Here is a 19215-nt window from a genome sequence, read left to right as displayed (position 1 = left end):
AAAAAAATATAACCTTAAATGATTAATAGTATAAGTATTTAACCCCAATTTATTTGAGCGTCCAATAACGCGCTCCCCACACTACATACGTCGTGATATTATTTTTTTTTGATAATATATAATTTGACTTTTTTAGTGGTACACCCTACTTAAAAAATTTAAAAATTCCTATATCACTTTATGTAGTATACGCAAAGAATTTGAAAATAGGAAAACCTTCTCTTGCCTAAAGTGGTACGAGTACAGAAAATTGAATTTAATCTTTTAAAGTAGGAAAAATTCAAATAAGAATAGTAAAGTCTTTATCTATTTGGAATCTTGTAGAATGGATAAGTTAAATAAGTATAATTAAGAGAATAGATTAAATTGATAACAATGTCAGTTATTATCTTTTAGCTACTCTTTTAGCACTGCTTAGAAATAACCGAACATATACATCACAAAAGCTCTAATATGGTCGCCGTGTATATCAGTGCCCAGTTCGTTTCTAATTTCATGTTTGTTATAACAAATTTATTGCAGATATCTTAAAATTATAAAAATTGTAAATAAAATTGCGCAATGTCTATTTAATATATACGAGGGACACCTCTCCAATTATAAGGAGATTGTTTGTTTACATTTTACATATAAATCATATGACAAATATTTTAAATTTTAGTAATTTTCCATGTGGGAAATTTTTTTTAAGAATTGTATTTGACGTTGTTCGCCTTAAAACAGTTGATTTATTTATAATGAGTTCATTTATATGAAAGCTCTTTGTAGGGTGAATTATTTTCATTAGCAGCCTTAATGAGCTGTCTAAATGACACCTGTAAAAACATAGTATTACATACGTATAAGAATATGATTAAACCAATTTGGACACTTGGACTTAGTAGATATTTGTAGATAGTAGATAGCATTTTAATTTCAGGAAAAATCTGAAGAAATTCAAATCGACCTACTTAATGTCGGTAAATATTCCAACTGTACTTGGAAAACATTTTATTTTATATTCTTTAATACATAATTATCCTCGAATTGTTGAAATGAGATTCGTGATATGACAATTACTAGTTATATTAATTGCGTAGTTAATTGAATGTTTTTAAATTCAAAACACAAGTGTAATTAATTTTTTAATTCAATTAATTATTGCGCGATTCTAATCACGCAAGAGAAAATTCAATAACTAAAGCAATGGTTTCGAAAATAATGTTAGTAGTGCTTTAATCCTTCGTCTTTAGGCAAACCAATATTCAAATCTTTGGAAATATTTCATGAAACTTTGAGACAAATCAAACATCTGTTAAAATTCTTATAAGTTAAAGGTTAAAAGTTAGTTAAAGGGCTTATAAGAAGTTCAACGAATTACCCTTACTTACCCTTACCCTTGCTCTCCTTGCAAAAAACACTAATCAAATATATCTCATAATCTTAAATGCAGCAAAATTGCGGTGTAGTATATTTTTAGACACTCCTGTGTATTGGGGCTTATGGTATTATCATTTTAAATATGCAATCCTTGATAGTTTGGAAAACTTAAAATACAAAAGTTTCTTGTTTTAATTAATGTTCTCAAAAATTGCAAGAAATACTTAGACTCAAGAATTTTATGGTTAAACGCAGAGATTGGTATATGTTTAGGATACTTCATGTTTTTACATGAAGTAGTAAGTATACACTTTACTTAGTGAACATTTTATATACGAATTAAAATTATTTATACAATCAGTTATTGAAACATTTTCTATGACTAAAGGAAATAATAAACAAAACTTCAAAAAGTCGAGGATATAAATCTAAGGAAATATAACGAAATGAATATAACGAAAAAAAGAGACTTAACCCTCTCAAGATCGGAAACCTGTAAAAATTTGAAAAAAAATTTCTTGATAAGATTTTTTTGTGGCTTAAATCAGGAATATATATGTCATGGCAATTCGCACCAGGTAGATATTAACTCACGACCTCTCCTAGTGAGTATCAAGTACGAAAAACAGTCAAGATCAAATGTTGAATTTAATACCATATCAGTTTTTTGGGCAAACTCTTTTGACCACGAATTTTATTTAAGATATGTTAGCTATTTGGTACCTCTTTTTTACTACACTAAACATAAGTTACTGAGATTTGTTAAAGTTAGAAATTTTTATATGGAAATCACTAACAAAAGTATAAGTAGTCAATATAATTAAAGTGTGATTAATGCTCATACTGGTGGCATTAAATGACATTTGTTAAATTATTGTTTAGAAATTTAGACTCAGATATCTTGAGAAGTAAGTATATAGTGTAATGGAGAAAATTGTTTGGAATAATTCGCTGAAAATCGGATTCTCGTCCAAATTAGTTTTGTGACTAAAAAAATTTAATATATATGGTATTTGTATTACGAGTATGTATTAGAATTATATTGTCTTTGGATTTAAAAAAAAAAAAAGGAAATTGTCGAAATCAAATAAACGATATAAGAATTGTAGCAGTTTAAAAATTTAAATATCTACAAATCTAAATAATTTTAGTGTAGGGACTAAAGAGCGCTTCTACCTTTAGCTGAAGATATGAAAAACTGAGCTTTAAGTTAAAACGTGACTTAAAACTTTAAGTTAATATATAAAATATTAAAGGTGAAATTGTTAAAAGGAATCTTTTTTCCCAGGGTTTGCAAGACAAGGTCAGTAATAGACATTTTGTAATAATAAATAAAAAAAAAATCTTATACTTTGTTCATACAGTCAAATTTTCTTAATTTCGTAAAAATTAAATTAAGTTAAAAATTAAATTAAAAATTAAATGAAATTAATTTCGATAGTGTTCATACTGCACCAAATTAAGGAAATCATATGTTTTTTGTGTACAAATCGAGTGTTAAAAATTAAATGCTTCAAACACCATTTGTATCTGGGACATTTTGAAAGTTAATTATTATAACTATAAAGGATGGTACTCAGTAGTTTTATTAGCTTTAGTGCATTTTTGGGACGTGAATTATTATTTTCCACTCTATTTTAGATTAATAACAGTTACAGTTTTTTTTTATATATGCAAATTTAAAAATTTCCACTATTTTCAAAATATTTCCCGATTTTATTAAACATTTTAGTAAATGTGACTGACATTTAAATAAAAAAATGTCACTTTTTCGTTATCTCAACTTTATCTTTTGCTTAAAATTTATCTTACACACAGTTGCACTTGAAATGTCCCTTAATATTCGCCTTCGTTTCAAGGAAATTAAGGTGATTTTCCTTAATTTCGCTGAAACCAAGATGAAATTAAGATTTTTGCGATATTTAGATGTGTCTGAACTTAGTATAAGACCATTTTCCTTAATTTCGTTCGAACTTTATTGAATTTTTTATGTAAAAAACAGCTGAATTTTACTGAAACCGAGATGAAACTAAGATTTTTGCGAAATTAAAGTATGTCTGTATATAGTATTATGCTACTGTAATCGCTCTTAGAAAATCAATGCAACATATAATTAAACTATTTAAAAATGTATTATTATTATATTAATATTGTTATTAAGTTCTTATTATATATATTATATATTATTATATTAATATTATTATTTAAACAAATCAATTCACTCTTATCTTCCGAAAAGCAATTAACACAAAAATTTGATTTTCAAGTTAGAGGAGCTCAAATAAACAAAAAAAAAAAAAATGTTGGCGTCTCATATAGATTTCGACTGTAAGGCAGTATATATTATTAATTAATTAATTAATTGAATTTTGATATTAATTTTTTTATCATAACAAAATATTCCATTAATAGTTGTTTTTCCGTATATCAAAAACTGAACTGCTTCAGTAAACTGACGTCATTTCAAATCTAATGGATGCAATGCATAGATTACACTCGTAAGCATTTTAAGTTGTGTATAGGATGTATCTGAAGCGTGATTTCTAACGATATTTTATTTAAGAAATAAGTTATTTTTTACAATTATTTTGTCAAAAAAATATTGTATACAATAGGTTCTTGTAATTAATTTTTTGTATTTTTTTGTATTTTTATTAATTAAGAGAAATTGTATTTTGCACATGTGCAACTTCATTAATCATCAAAATAATTTCAAATAAATTTTTTATGCATTGAATTGCCTCATAATAGTATTTTCGGTAATTACTAACTAATGATTAATATTTTTAGACATTTATATTAAATTAAAATGAATAACTAAATAGCATATATGAATATATTTTATAATTATTATTTTATATTTATGGGGCTTGCTTACTTTGAAAGCGTCAACTCAATTATTCATCAGTGAGTTAACAAATCCATGCACGTTGCACAAACTCACAGTTGAATGAACACAAATTACAGATCCAAAATGTTAAATTTAACAAAAATAAAATTTAAATTTAATATAAGAAAAAAATCAAATCAACCAAAAATTGCCTAAATTTAAAATAAAATGCACGCTTTCATTTAATTTATTTCGAGTGTAATTTTTCGCAAATTTGTTTAATATATTCGCCTTCGTTTCAATTCAGAAAAATAAGAAAAAAATAATAAAAAATATTTGGTGTATTTTTTAACTTTTTCGAGATTTTAATTCGTCGATTAAACGGAAACGCACTATTTTTTCTACGTTTAAAGTTTATAAATTTCGATTTAATAAGACGCAAACTTTTCGAATATATTTTTGCCTTAATTTTATTTAATAAACGCAACACGTTTCGGTATCACTTTTTAGAGTTAACTGCGTTTGTCGTACGTTAAATATTTAATTTATTTTCAATTCAAACAAAATCTTCAAGCGCATCTAAAAGATATTCCAAGCGCTTCACTGTGTTCACCGCTGCGAATTTCGATCGAAACTGAATTTGTTTTGATTGTGCCGCAAAGTGGTTAAGCCAAGTCTCGGGCCAGTTCTTATTTTGGCGCTGTGTTTGAGTCAATAGTCAATAGTTGGAGAGCGTCACACAACTAAATACCAGCTGAATTTGTTGTTCTGTTGTTGTTATTTTTGTTTTTGTTGTTTTTTTTGTTTTTGTTGTTTTGGTTGTGCATCCAGACAAAGCCATCCATCCATCCGTACTCAGTATTTACAGTGAAAACGTCATGTTCGAAATGCCGGTTTGCGGTCCGTCAGCTGTTTTTCAGTTTTCGAGCATACAAACCTGATTTCTGATTTCGGAGCCGTTGCATTGTTTTTGTGAGCACCAACATTTTTTTATCTCAATATTGTTAAAGTTGTTATAAATTATTTACTTTATGTTAATGTGAACTAACTTCTCTTTGTGGGTTTTGCTTTTGTTTTATGAGTCTGGCACTCGAAAGTTCACATGTGCACACCTGTCATTTAAAAAAAAAGTTTTTCATAACACTAAATTTAAAATAAAAAGCAAAAATGAAAAAAAATGTATCTGCGCCTCTCCCAGCATTGTCGACACTTCATATTTTGCTACATTTTGCTTTTATAATATAGTATATATAGTATAGTATAATATAGTAATATAATCTCATTTCCTTAATTAATTTCTAAAACCAATCATTAGAGGTGGGTTTTTCATCATTATTTTTTCTGCATTATTTCAATTTAGTCCAAGTGTGAGTTCGAGTAAATGAGGGTAAAGTAAATTAAAATTTCCTAGGGATTTTTTACACTGCACTTATATAAATATTTATTTATTGCATTTATTTATTATTTTTGGTTAAAACTTTTTAAATTTATTTATTTATTTATAAAGAAGTTTTTTTTCGAACAGTATTGAAGTACAACAACAAAAATTTTATTTTTTTTTATATTATTTTAATTAATTGAATTTTTGGCTGACCATTATTTATTTATTAAATATCTTATAAAATGTGTTAACAATGGTTATATCTAATTTATCTATTTTTATCTAATTTATCCTACTCGAAAGACTAGTAAATATCAACATTTGCTGCCATACCGACATAATTTACTATTTCCCTCAATTTGCCATCAACTTATTCGAATTCGCACACGGCCTTAATGGCATAATAAATGTATTAAGATACTTGTTACTTCACCTGAATGTTGACAAACTTATCACCGAGTTTTTGAGATAGTCAAGCAATATTTTACACTGGGATTCATTGTAAACTTAACAATATAAGTTTAATAAATCTCGATAAATGGATTAAATTAACATCATCACGCTTATCGAGCTCTGTTATCTGTTATCTGTTACCTGTTATTATTCTTACGCTGTTATTGCATTTGAAATCATAGACTTTTAGAATTGTGATAACTAATTGAAGCCATTTAGATGAGTTTTTACTTTCATAAGATCCTATTCTATTTATTGGCAAGTGTTGAGAAAAATAATATATTGAATAAAAATTCGATTCAACGTCAGTCTCTGATAACAATTTATTAAGGACTAAAATGTAGGTATGAGTCGGGCCGTATTCAGGTAATATGTTGTTATGGCCAAATAAGTAATAAGAAAATAAGTGTAATATAAGTATGAACATAAAGAAATTATATATAAAAATAAAAATAAAGTAAGAAAGTAGAATAATTTGATTGAAAACTATTTCAGTAATTTAGTCATAGTTTCACGTGCATTTGAATTGTCCAAATAAATTTAAACTATAACAGTCATGATATAAACTGAATTACTCCACTCACGCTTACAGTCAGTGCTCAACTTAATTCAAAAGCATTTGCGAATTATAACAAAAGTTAAAGTTCCAGTTGACAGTATGTAAATATAATAATTAAAATAATGATAATAAGAAATCATAATAATAAAAAATAATAATAAAATACAAAATAATATTAATAAATAATAAAAAAGCGCTACGCAGTAGCAGTAGAAATGTAAACAGAGAGAATAATTTCCCAAAAAGTTTATAAAAAAAAAATTGCAAAATGTTTAAAATGATATGACCAGAAAAGGATTCATGATTATATATTCGTGTGTATACTCTTCAGCATAACATGTAGAGTACTTTTTTAAGTATATTAGGATTTCAAGTTGAAAAGTGTAGAACTTCATACCATCAAGGCGAAGATATGATAGCTCCATTTCTGGAGACAACAAAGTCATCTAAAACTTTCTTGAACAGCTTTTTATTTTTAATGTTGTACGATCTTGTTAAATTCAAAAGCTATTCGGAGCATTTCACACCTACTTCAAAAGAAATAAGGTCCAAGCGTCCTTAAATAAGATATTGCGATTTGTTTTTTTTTTTTTTTGAAGAAATATATTAAAAATATTATTACGTCAATAGATTGTTATATATTTTTAGATTATCTTTGGTTTTGAAGAGACTTAAACATTATAAGTTTTCTAATTCTAAAGAGTTTTCTTTAGAATTGAATTTCTTTAGAAATTTATTTAAAGATACAAATAAAGAGCTCTCTAGTGCCTCTTCTCTCATGTGCTGCAAATACCCGGTGTTTTAAGCGTAGCGCAAAGAAAGCGGCCTAAAAATTAATTTTGAAACGAGCTTTCAGGCATTTTTGGGAAAACCCTCATTCTAAACAAACTCAACTGATCAACAAATTATAATATATCAATTATATGCATAAATTTCCAAGTTTGCATGTTTGTAGGCATATCATTTTAGATAATTTTGGAAGCAACGCAATTCGAAGTGAGTTTTGTATTGTTAAGCGTTTCCATTGCAGGCTTGAAGGCACATTAAGGCTAATCTCTTTTGACATAAGCGATTTGGAGTGCTTTTAAATCAATTAAGTTTTTCGATAATGTTCAGAAATATACAATTAAGCCATATATGTTAGACATTTTTGTGTCAGTTCCAATATAGGCAATTGCTTGATATATTTTCTACACCTACTCTTCGAAGTGATTTTGAAAAAGCGTCGTACGCGTAAAAAATGTTAATTAGTTGCAAAATATATGTGAGGTTGTAACGCTACAAATATCTTAACTTTATTGGGTATGGTTGGCTATGGTTGGTTATGGATTTTCCCAAACTTTTTGCATTTTTCTTTCGTACTCCATTGTCTGCCTTAACTCGTAACTACGATAAATGTTGCCAAATTTGGCAATATTTTTGTTTTCTCAGCTTTGGCTTTAGGTGAACTTAAAGAAACGGTATTTAAATGCTGCTTGTAGGGTTGTATAAAATATGCAATACCCACCGGAAATTAATATATTTTGATTTATTATTTATTGGCAATTTTATTGTTTGTTTTACATTGTTTCCATTGTTTAATTTGTTTTAAATCGAATTCATTAAAATTTGTAACAATATTTTTCCTTTGACGATGACTGCAGCTACCGAAGGTCGCGTTTCTTGGCTTTTAACCAAATAATTAGAAGTAAATAAATTAGCGTTTGTCTATTGGCAAAAGGTTTTTTTTATTAATTTATGTTCACTTGATTCTCGGTTTTAATTTATGCGCTAATTTACATTTCTCGCTCGGATAAGCATTTAATGGATTTTTAATTTTGGCCATTGACTGAGAATTGGCAAGGCAGAAGGCAGAAAGGCAAAGAGGCAGATACGTGGTATGATAAGATAATTCCGTTCTGCACAAATTGAATTGTTTTTGTTCAGAATTTTATTGGAATTTTAAGATTATGTGTTAATTAAATTTTATGTTTTCGAAATGTCATTATTAATTTGTCTCAAATACCGATGCCGATTATGATGACGATACGATGGTGTTAGGTATATTTTTCTATGATTTTTATCAAAATAATAAAAAAAAATAATAAAATAAAATAGTGAAATAAATGTGTTTAGGAAACTTTCACTTTATCATGGGTTTCAGTTGCTTTTGTTTGGCAAGACCATTAATCATAACCAAAACTTTACTCACTTTAAAGTCAAATTAGTGTCTTAATTACGTTACGCCAGACAATGTAACACAGTGAGTTTGGGCCTACATTTAAATTGAACCTTAATTAATCAAATCACGGACAAAACAACATCTCTCGAGTTGAGTTAATAATTTTGGTTGATAATCCGAAACAAATTATTAAAGCATGCCACTAATATGCTAGAAAATTATAATACAAATATTGAAAACATATAGTTTATATGTGAGAAAATTAATAAATTTGCGAAAATTTTATTTATTTGGAATTATTGTGGGTATTTCCCTTTGAACTTATGCGAATAAAATACTGAAAATCTTAATGACTTTATTTGTGACTTATGCAACGGTTTGGTCAAATTACTATGTATAGCAAATGATTATGAAATTAATCTATTTAATTATATGATAAACAAAATTAATTTAAAAAGGAAATTACTATATAAATATTACAAATTAATATAAAATAAATCCCTTAATAATTATATGATAAATATAAAATTAATATATGAGACAAATTATTATATATTACGGAATGTTGTAAAATTAATCTATTTAATTATATGATATACAAAATTAATTTAAAGAGGAAATTACAATATAAATATTACAAATTAATAGAAAATAAATACCTTATCAATTACATTATACCATATATACCTAAAAAATTAGTATTAACGACTAATTATTATATATATTATATGAAATTAATCCATTTAATTATATGATATACAAAATTAATTTAAAAAGGAAATTACAGTATAAATATTGATGTATATAAAATATGTCATATATAAATATATATATATTATATATAAATTATATGATGTTTATAAAATTAGTATTAACGACAAGTTATTATATATTGCAGAGTGTTATAAAATTTATCGATTTAATTCTAAGGAATATATAATTATAAAGAATACAAATTAATTTAAAAATGAAATTACTACACCAATACTATAAGTGAATATAAAATAAATTCATATATAATTATATGATTATATGATTTATTAAATTAGCATATGAGACAAATTATCACATATTGCAAAATGATATAAAATAAATTAAATTAATTATATGATATATAGAAAAGTATATGACAAATTATTATATATTGCAAAATAATATGAAATAAATATATATAATTATAAGATAATTATGAAAAAAGTTTTTAAATAATATACCTAAATGTGGATAAATCATCTTCAAAATCAGGCAAGTCATTAAAATCTATACATCTAATTTATTACATATAAATTAATTAACAATAATAATAATATTAAAAAGTAAAGACATAAAATTCTTCAAACAAAAATATTTTATTGTGATCATATAAGTAGAATTGCTTAACGAAATATTTAATTTATTTTAACGAAAAAATCCTCTTTAACACCATTTCTCTAACTTCTTGAATACATATGAACGTCTTGTTAACCAAGTTCTCATACACGCAACATTATTTTGCTTCTTAATTATTCAGAAAGTAGAGAAGCAATCAATGAGCTAATCTCGTTGGTTGACATCACTCCTATATGGGTCACTGAGTATAGAAAATTCGAAGCAAACGAGAAAGCTGACGGTTTAACCTGCCTCGGTACTTTCTTGGATGCGTCCGTAGCGATAGCGGTTTATATTACCATAGAGACCATTAAGCAAAGAACTTACTTCTATTTTCCCCAGCTTACCAGTAACAAATGTAATTAAAACAAATATGGTCCGCCTACAATTAATTAGATATTGGGTACTTATCAAGAGGGATCGTGTGAATACTGCAAGGCTTACTGTAGTTGTTTGTTGTCATTGGCATAAGGGAATCCACGTAGAGAAACTGGGTATTCTTTATAATCCTGACTGCAGATGTTGTGGAAACTTTTAGGATTAAGAAACCATTAAACTCTTTTTCTGTGAGTGCACAGTATTGGCGTCCAGAAGAAATACTTTTGTGACAGTTTATCAGACTGTTGTTTGGTGAAGATGATATACTTATTAAACTATCTAAATTTTTCTATCTTAGTGGATCTTGCGAGGAATGTGATGGCAAAACAGCTAATTGAGGTATTTGGAGAGTTATCTGATGGCCTGTTCCACTGCAACCAAATTTTATTGTCCTCACTTATAAAAGTCCTTCATTGCATTGCTCACACAGTTTCATTTTCGAAGTACCAAGAATAACTTATAAGGCCCAGCCAGAAATAAAGAAAGATAAACCATGAAATACATTTTATATGCCCACTCAAGGTGGTAGTTCAAGTACTTAGTATGCTTAAGTTGCTTGATATTATTGTAATTGCGTATAGATTAATTTCTAATGTCTAGTGTTTTGATTAAGACTTCAAACATTGTTCATTTGCATTATCTTCAAACAATTGGAAGTTAAATTAGTAGAGAGATTTCTAAAACTAGTAAACTACAACAACAAACATTCTCATATATTATTTTTATTAATCGAATTTTTGGCTGACGGTACAGCGGATTCGAATATTATCAAATACCACATCGTCACTGATCTAGGAATTAGTTTTTATATTTAATTAATAGTAAATACATTTTTTAGACTGCAATTACCAAGGATTGAACTCGTACCTTGCCAAGGTTTAAGCTCAGAGTCAGCATTCATTAGCCTACTGACCTAAAACCATACTTGAACAAATAAGTTGGTTGAACTTTATCTCTACCAAATATACTAGTTTCATTAAGTAAAATAGTCAATTTAACTTATATTAATAACATATAACTGTAATAAAAAATATCGAAAATAATTGAAGACACAATAATGTAATAAATAAATTTATTATTAAATAGGGTTAATAAATGTAAAAACGTAAAAATTAAATGCATTGTTTCCTATAACATTATAACTTTTAAAATAAATTATTAAATTTTTTGCAGCACCCTGTAAATATTCTATTTCGAATTGAAGCTTTTAATTTCAATTTTATTGGTTTGTGTCTTTGATATTACGTAGAAGCTCAAAGCTTTCTAAAATGTATGTGTTGAAGAGGTTGCTTATTAATTTTGTTAATAAAGAAAGTGAGTAAATATTCAAAATAAATTAAATTATTATAAATTGAAAAAATGATTTTAAACAAAAAGTAAATTGCAAGATTCAATTTTTTACTTTAACCAGATATGTTATAGCGAATTCTTTGGCGTTAATGGTATATGAACAACTGTTGAGCTTAGTACATACCTACCGAATCAAGATTCAAGTTTAAAGAAGAAAATGGACATGTATTGGACAGAAAATAAAAATAACTTACATGACATCTATGGCAAAAAGACAATAGATTGCAAAAAGACATCTATAATAAAACCATGGGGACAACCTCGAAAGATCTCGAACTATGGATAGAATCTGGAGTAAATGTGCTATTTATTAATTAAACTATTATTTATATAACAAATTGAGCTTTACAATTTATTAAATAAGTAATTGATTATTCCATTCGATTAAATTGCTAAATTATGTTATTGGATTTATTATAGTTTTTATTCGGAGTTAATTATTTAAAAAAATCAGCCTTAAGATACCATTTCAATATCAGAATTCTAAAATAAGTTCTGTGTAAAGTCCATCATTTTGTTCATTAAATAGAAACTTTTCTGATTAGAGAGGATGATAACCGACAAGTAGTACTATTCGTGCAATCATGGGAGTGTTCCACTCTATCACTCTAAGCTCTTTTTCGATATAAAGAATATGTTATATATCCAATATATATGTAGTTAAACTTAATTTAACACAATTATGTTCATTCATATTCACATAAATAAATATAGTACTATTTTTTAAAATATTCAAAAATAACACTTTTCTTAAGTTTATATATTTTAATTTTCATATTGTATATTCTAATTTAAAAATTAATGTTAAATTTTAATAATAATAATGTAATAATAAGTAATGTAAATAATAATTAATTCCGCTGCATACGTCAACTTACTAATGTTTTTTTCTTCCAACAATTATCTACTCAACAAATGTGTCCGCCGCTAAGAAACGCACATGAGGGTTACCCCGTTTACTCAAAATGGAATAGAGCAAAAAGGGTAGCTTTTTGAGGGTAGGTCCTATATATATATATTTGATTTTAGTTAAAACTAAGTTCATAACACAAAATAATTGGTTTATTTAAATGATAAAATATATTATAATTTATGAAAATTATGTAAATGATATAAATGCTGATATAACGTGCATATGGATCATAGATTTAGGGAACGGAAGGGGTTTGACCTTATTATCTTCGATTTAACTGAAATATAGGGAACATATAGGGAAATAGATAAAAATATAGATATAGGAAAATACATTTCAAATTTTTTGCACAAATTAGATGAGTACAATGCCGTATACAAAATTTAATGAGGAGGTGACGTGTCTGACATATTTTAGCAGGTATATGTTGGTACAACAAAAGCAAATATAGGACACCTCCCAATAAACAAAAGATAACATTAGCGACCCATTGCTTTATGTTGAATCATACTCCAAATTTTGAAGAAGTACATATCGTCAACAACTAGCCAAATTATAATCATAAACTAATACAGAAAATATTGGTTGGTTGGTTGGTTGGAGTGGCGGCCTTGTTTACCCAAGAAAGCCCGCTTGAGCACAAATAATGGCCCGTTGTGGTACCACAAGGAAAAGCGATGTTCGTATATAGACAAGGTGATCAGTATACGACCAACGCCCCACATAGGCAATGACACCCCTATTAGGTGAAGGAGAACCAACCCGACAGATCTATGAATCTAGCTAGGTCCCTCACATTGTAGGATGACAGATCAGTCAGATCGGTCAGAAAAGGGCCCCCCAAGATCTTTGATCTCTTTCTGGCTAAAGATGGGCACTGACACATGAGATGGAACACAGTTTCCTCACAGAAAATATTACACATATTTAATATTCCGGACAATCAGATACTTAATTACAAAAAAGACACAGACGCTCTTTCATAAATCTACTGGTCTCTGATCAATCATAGGAGAAAAATTTAATATATAACTAATACATTTAAAAACAAATTTTCTATTCTATTGCATTTTCAATTAGTTTTGCTGTTTAATTTTTAATTTTAATTGTTTTTTCTGAATTTGTGTTTGCTCTGAAGTTAATAAATTTTAATGTTACAAAAAGTCAAACATTGAAAGAACTTATTGTTTTTCATTTTTGGTTTTTTATTTCGATATATGTTCATATTTTTAATTAAGATTGTCTACGAAGTACACGTATTAACTTTTATAAAAACTAATATTTAGTTAAAATATTGAACAAAAATTAATAAGTGTAATTTTTTGTTATAATTTTTTTTTTAATTTTCGTGTTTAAAAAAAACCGACCTAAACCCGTTAATAATTAAGAAATTTATTTTATTCAGACCTTGCTTTAAATTCCACTTAAATACACAAATATTGAGGAAAATATTACTCTTAGAAGTTTTTATAATAATTTATTTAAGCGTGCATCTCACATTAAATGCTATATTCCGTGAATAGAACTTCGAAAAATAAACCACAAAAATATTTGTTTTTTATTATTGATTTCGAATGATAGCATATTACCTTATCACCTAGGAGGGCAAAAGCTATTATTATCAACAAATTAATAATAATAAATCATTATTAATTTAGAATTAAATAAACCAGACAGAAAATATTGCAACAATCTTCTACTAAACAATCTTAAAAAAATATGATCCTTAAAAATGAGTTTACTCTGTACGTCACACAAATATAAAAATATCACTCATACGCTACGATGTTCATAAAATAGTTACGATCAAGCACAGCAAAAGAAGCTTTTAAGAAACAATAACAGAGCATTTGGTACATTGCTTTGTTCAATCCAAACGATACCAAACAAAAGGCTTCTATACCACAAAAGACTTTAAGAGAGCAATTATTTGCTCATTTTTTTTTAAGTTCATTTGGCAAATTTGCGAAAAGCGTGCAAAACAGCTGGTTAGAGAGACACCTTGAGTGAAAATTAAAACACATGAGTTGAATTACTGGTACTTGAAGCAAAATGCTTTCGTGCGTTATTTTTGCAATACAAAATTTAATTTGTTTATATACACATTATTTTTTTTTTAGATTATTTGTTTAAAAGACTATACACTTCATGAATTTGTTATTTAATATTGTTTGTTATTAATACTAGCAATGAAAATTTAATTAATTTAAACAGTGTTCGAATGGCTCAAAGCACGAAAAGTGCTCAAAATTGTGTGTGTTTACACTTCTGGCAAGTGAAAAGCTCTTCATTTAAGAATACTCATTTTTAGTGGAGTAGCGGCCACAACTAAAGACGGACGTGTTGGCATTTTCAATCGCGTAAACGGTCCCAAATACATTTTGTTTTGCCTTGAAATTGGGTGAAAAAATTATATATGTATATATGTATACAGTTAATGATTGTTTAAGCCAAGAAAACTTTGTTTAAGTGAAAAAGAAATAATTATTATTAAATACCATTCGAAACAAAATTTTGTGTTACATGTACTGCGAAAAATATTAAAAAGAAAATTCATGTTGAATTGTTAAACAATTTGGTAAATAGATTGCTACTTACAATATAGTAATGTAGATCTAATGGTAATGGTTATATATGTACATATAGCTAATATGTATATATATGGCATTTATAAAATTAATAAAATTAAGTGTTTATAGTATTTATACATAAGGAAAAAATACAGAAAAAATTATTTTTATATATTTTTTTAAACTATTATAGTAACTATTAATTTTACTCTTTTTTTTGTTGTAACCGAAATGATTTACAGCTTATTATATCGTTATAATAACAATAAATTTTTGTTATTATTTATATAAATTTTCGTTTAGATAAATATTAAAATTCCCAAAGCAAAACCAATCAATAGCAGCAAATTAATAATTTTCCAGCAAAACGTTGTACAAGAAAAAAAAAATTTTTTTTTTTATGTACACAAAGCAAATAAAGTTACCCCAAAACGCAGCAGAAAAACCGTTTCACCCCCGTCTATAAATGAAGTTAGGGAAGGCGCAGCAGTGCCTAAAGAGCTGCGTTAGTGTGTACTGCGACGCTTACTCCGTTTACGTTAAAATAATACGAAACGGATATAATTTATTTACGTGCTTTGTTGTAATTGTTGTAGTTGTAGTTGTAGTTATTATTTGAGCAGTCTTCGTTGTCAATGAGTGTGCTTTGACATGCGGTTACAGTGAAATAAGCAATAAAATTAGTGTGTGCGTTTTTGTTTTTTTTTTTCTACCATTTTTGTTTGTTTTTTGTGTTCCTTTACTCATCTTTATTGAAGCTAACAAAAATTGGCGGCTTGGAACAATTTTGTTAATTACACCATTATCGTGTGGTGTGTGGGGCCATCATATCTTAATTGAATTTATGTATGTATGTATGTACGTGCACTGCAAGTGTGCTCATAAAATAATCATAAGCAGCGCTACTGGCAGCGGCATTTACATTCACATTATGTGTGGCTTGTAAGCAATGTGGAAACAAAGGCCTTTGTTAAAGACTCTTCAGGTGCAAATATTGTTGTGTATGTTCTAAGGAATTATTTAAGTTAAATAAATTATATGAAAATGTATGTTTGTAAATTGAAATTAAATTAAATTTAACTTTAAGCATTTGAATGCAAGTAATACTAAAAACATTTGCTTCTATTCCCTATTAAAAGAAGTTACTCATACATTATAAACACAACATAAAACTAATGAGTGCACTTGTTTTTTTATCGGCTACTAAATGGCGACTTAAGTGCGTGCCTAAGTTCTCTTATGTTTTCCTAAATATCTCTAAGCATCAATTTGATTTGCTCGTAATTATTTTTCTTTCTATTTTTATTATTTAACAGTTTTTTTCTTCTGCTTCTGTTATTTTTTTTTGGTAATTGTTCTTTATCTATTGTTGTTGTTATTTGAAGTCTTTTCGCATTTCGCAGTGCATTTTATTTTTAATTAAAAATTTATAGGAAATTGCTTCTCCCTTCATATGTGTTCTGCTTCTATGCAAGGTCAGAGTGTGAAAATTTCTCGCATCATTATTAATTGATACTTCCACACACACATATATACCAATATACACCTAAACGCATCGAAATTCATTCGAGTAAATGACATATTTACATGTAGAAATATTTTTGTTTCATTTTCGTTTTGTTTATTTTCTTTGGTGTTGTTTTTTTTTCTTCTTCATTTTAAATTTTACTGTAATTTTCCATAGCTATTTCTAGTGAGTTTTGCTGTGAACTTCGAGCGTGTATGTGTCTAGTGGGAAAAGAGTGAATTGTAATTTGTATAACCTGTGGACGGCTGCTCTTGATTTCTTTACAAAACAATCAGCCTTTTCAATGCCAATTGTTCAATAATATTGATCAGTAATGTTTGCTTCCATTATCCCTAATTAATAATTCTTTATTCGCATATTATTCATAGATCATTCTTATACACATTTAATAGAAGGTTGATAAAAGTATTAATAGATTTGTTAAATAGGGAATTGTTATAACTTAGAATAAATTATAAATCCGAAAACTACAAGAAATTGCGACATAGATATTCAACTTAAGTCATAAAATTGAATATATTAAGTATATCAGGCTAAATTAGAGTTATTAATCGTGAAGTTCATATAAATTTTAAAAATTTACTTTAAAATTATAATATTCTTTAACAAATTAATTGAGGAAATGTATATTGTCACTAAAATCATTACTTAAAATTAATATAAATTTTTTACAGGCGTCAGAAGAGGCGGGTAAATTCAACTACGAAGTTATATATGCCTAATTGAGATAATCACGTCTGCAATATTAGTTACAAATTTTTTAATACAGTAAACATTCTTATTTCATCAAGATAAATATGTTATAGTTTTTTAAAAAAAATTTGGTGACTTATTTTTTATTATATATTTCAATGAGAGTTTTTGTAAAGTAGTGAATCGTAGCAACAAAATTTTATTTTTTTTAATCAACTGAATTTTTATCTAACCATACAGTTGTTTTGAATATTGACAAATACCCATTATTAGTGGTTTTAGAATTATTTCTTGTACTTAAATATTTCTAAATAATTTTTTGAGGGAGTAAGTACCAAAGGTTGACACCCTACCCTGCCAAATTTGAAGCTCAGAGTCAGCGTTCATTACCCAATTGACCCGCAACCGTACTTAACTTGTATGTTCTTTCTAGAGTTTTCTTGAAATGCTGTGAAAGTTTTTTTTAATAAATTTAGTTGTTGTATTTTATTAGAAAAATATCATAAATTAACTGCAAAATAATTGAATGAATTAATTATATTTTATTTTTTTATTATTACCGCTGTATGGTCAGTCAAAAATTCAATTAATCAAAATAATATAAAAAGAATATTTGTTTTTGTAGCTCGCTACTTTTGGAAACCTCTCTACAAAACACTTTAGTGTTGGTAAATAATGTAGAGTAATTGAAAATAATTTCAATAAAGTGTAGTTGCAACAAACATATTGTTCATGTTGATAATCAAATGTACTGATGTAAGATAACATAGTTATTTTTTACTATATTGTGAAAATTTTTCATCGTATCTCAAATCCTATCACATTTACACTATTTCCGAATTTACCCATTTTATATACAAACGTGTGATGTATATATATTAAAATAATAATGTCACCTTTAACTGTTTTAAATAACATGCTTTATACCTATATTAGTGAAAATAGATATAAAAGTAGTGAATAAAAGCAGCACATATGTTGAACTTAATAGCAGTTTTATAAGTTCATCTGCTCATCATATGGAAATATACTATGCAGGACTTTTTATTAAATGTTGAATACTTACAAAAGGTTTAATTCAATTTTTTTTTTATGTCAAGTTTTAAGATTAATCCCAACTATTAATTTTTTTTTTATTTTTCTATTTTTTTATAAGTGTTTAAAATTATTTGAATTTAAAGCAGTGCATATCATATATATAAAGTATGTATTACATATAATTAAGTTGTGTAATTGGTTTTAAAAAGAAGATGTTTATTGGAAAACACATTAAATATTTACTAATTCTCGTAGCTAATACGATTTGTGAACCAAAAATAATGCAACTATTAAGAAATATATTATATATATTTTTATATTGTATTTAAAAATAACTGAAAACTGATAATTGCATCGTATGCATTAAAAACTATATAAATACTTTTAATATATAAAACATTTAATAATTTGTTGCCTTAGTGCTTAACCAATGAGTATTAATATATTTACGAAGCTCAAATTTGTGCATTACAACAATAATAATAGCAGTAGTAAGGACAGTTTAATATATAAATAAAATATTATATAAAAAAGGTTTAATATATAAGATATATATATATACTTCAATCAATATCTGTGACAATATTGATAATATCGTGTTTATTCTACAAAGAAATTAATTAAAAGCTACCTG

General features: G+C 26.6%; 1 protein-coding gene across 1 annotated transcript in view; it reads right to left on the bottom strand.

Annotated features, from left to right (window-relative positions):
* Positions 1-19215, bottom strand: part of LOC119680056 (cytochrome P450 4d8-like) — a 29839-nt gene that overhangs the window by 9818 nt on the left and 806 nt on the right. The gene's annotated exons all lie outside the window — the stretch shown is intronic.

This window comes from Teleopsis dalmanni, chromosome 1 (assembly GCF_002237135.1).
Source record: "Teleopsis dalmanni isolate 2A chromosome 1, ASM223713v2, whole genome shotgun sequence".
NCBI classification, from domain to species: Eukaryota; Metazoa; Arthropoda; class Insecta; order Diptera; family Diopsidae; genus Teleopsis; species Teleopsis dalmanni.
This window is presented reverse-complemented; position numbering and strand designations above follow the sequence as displayed.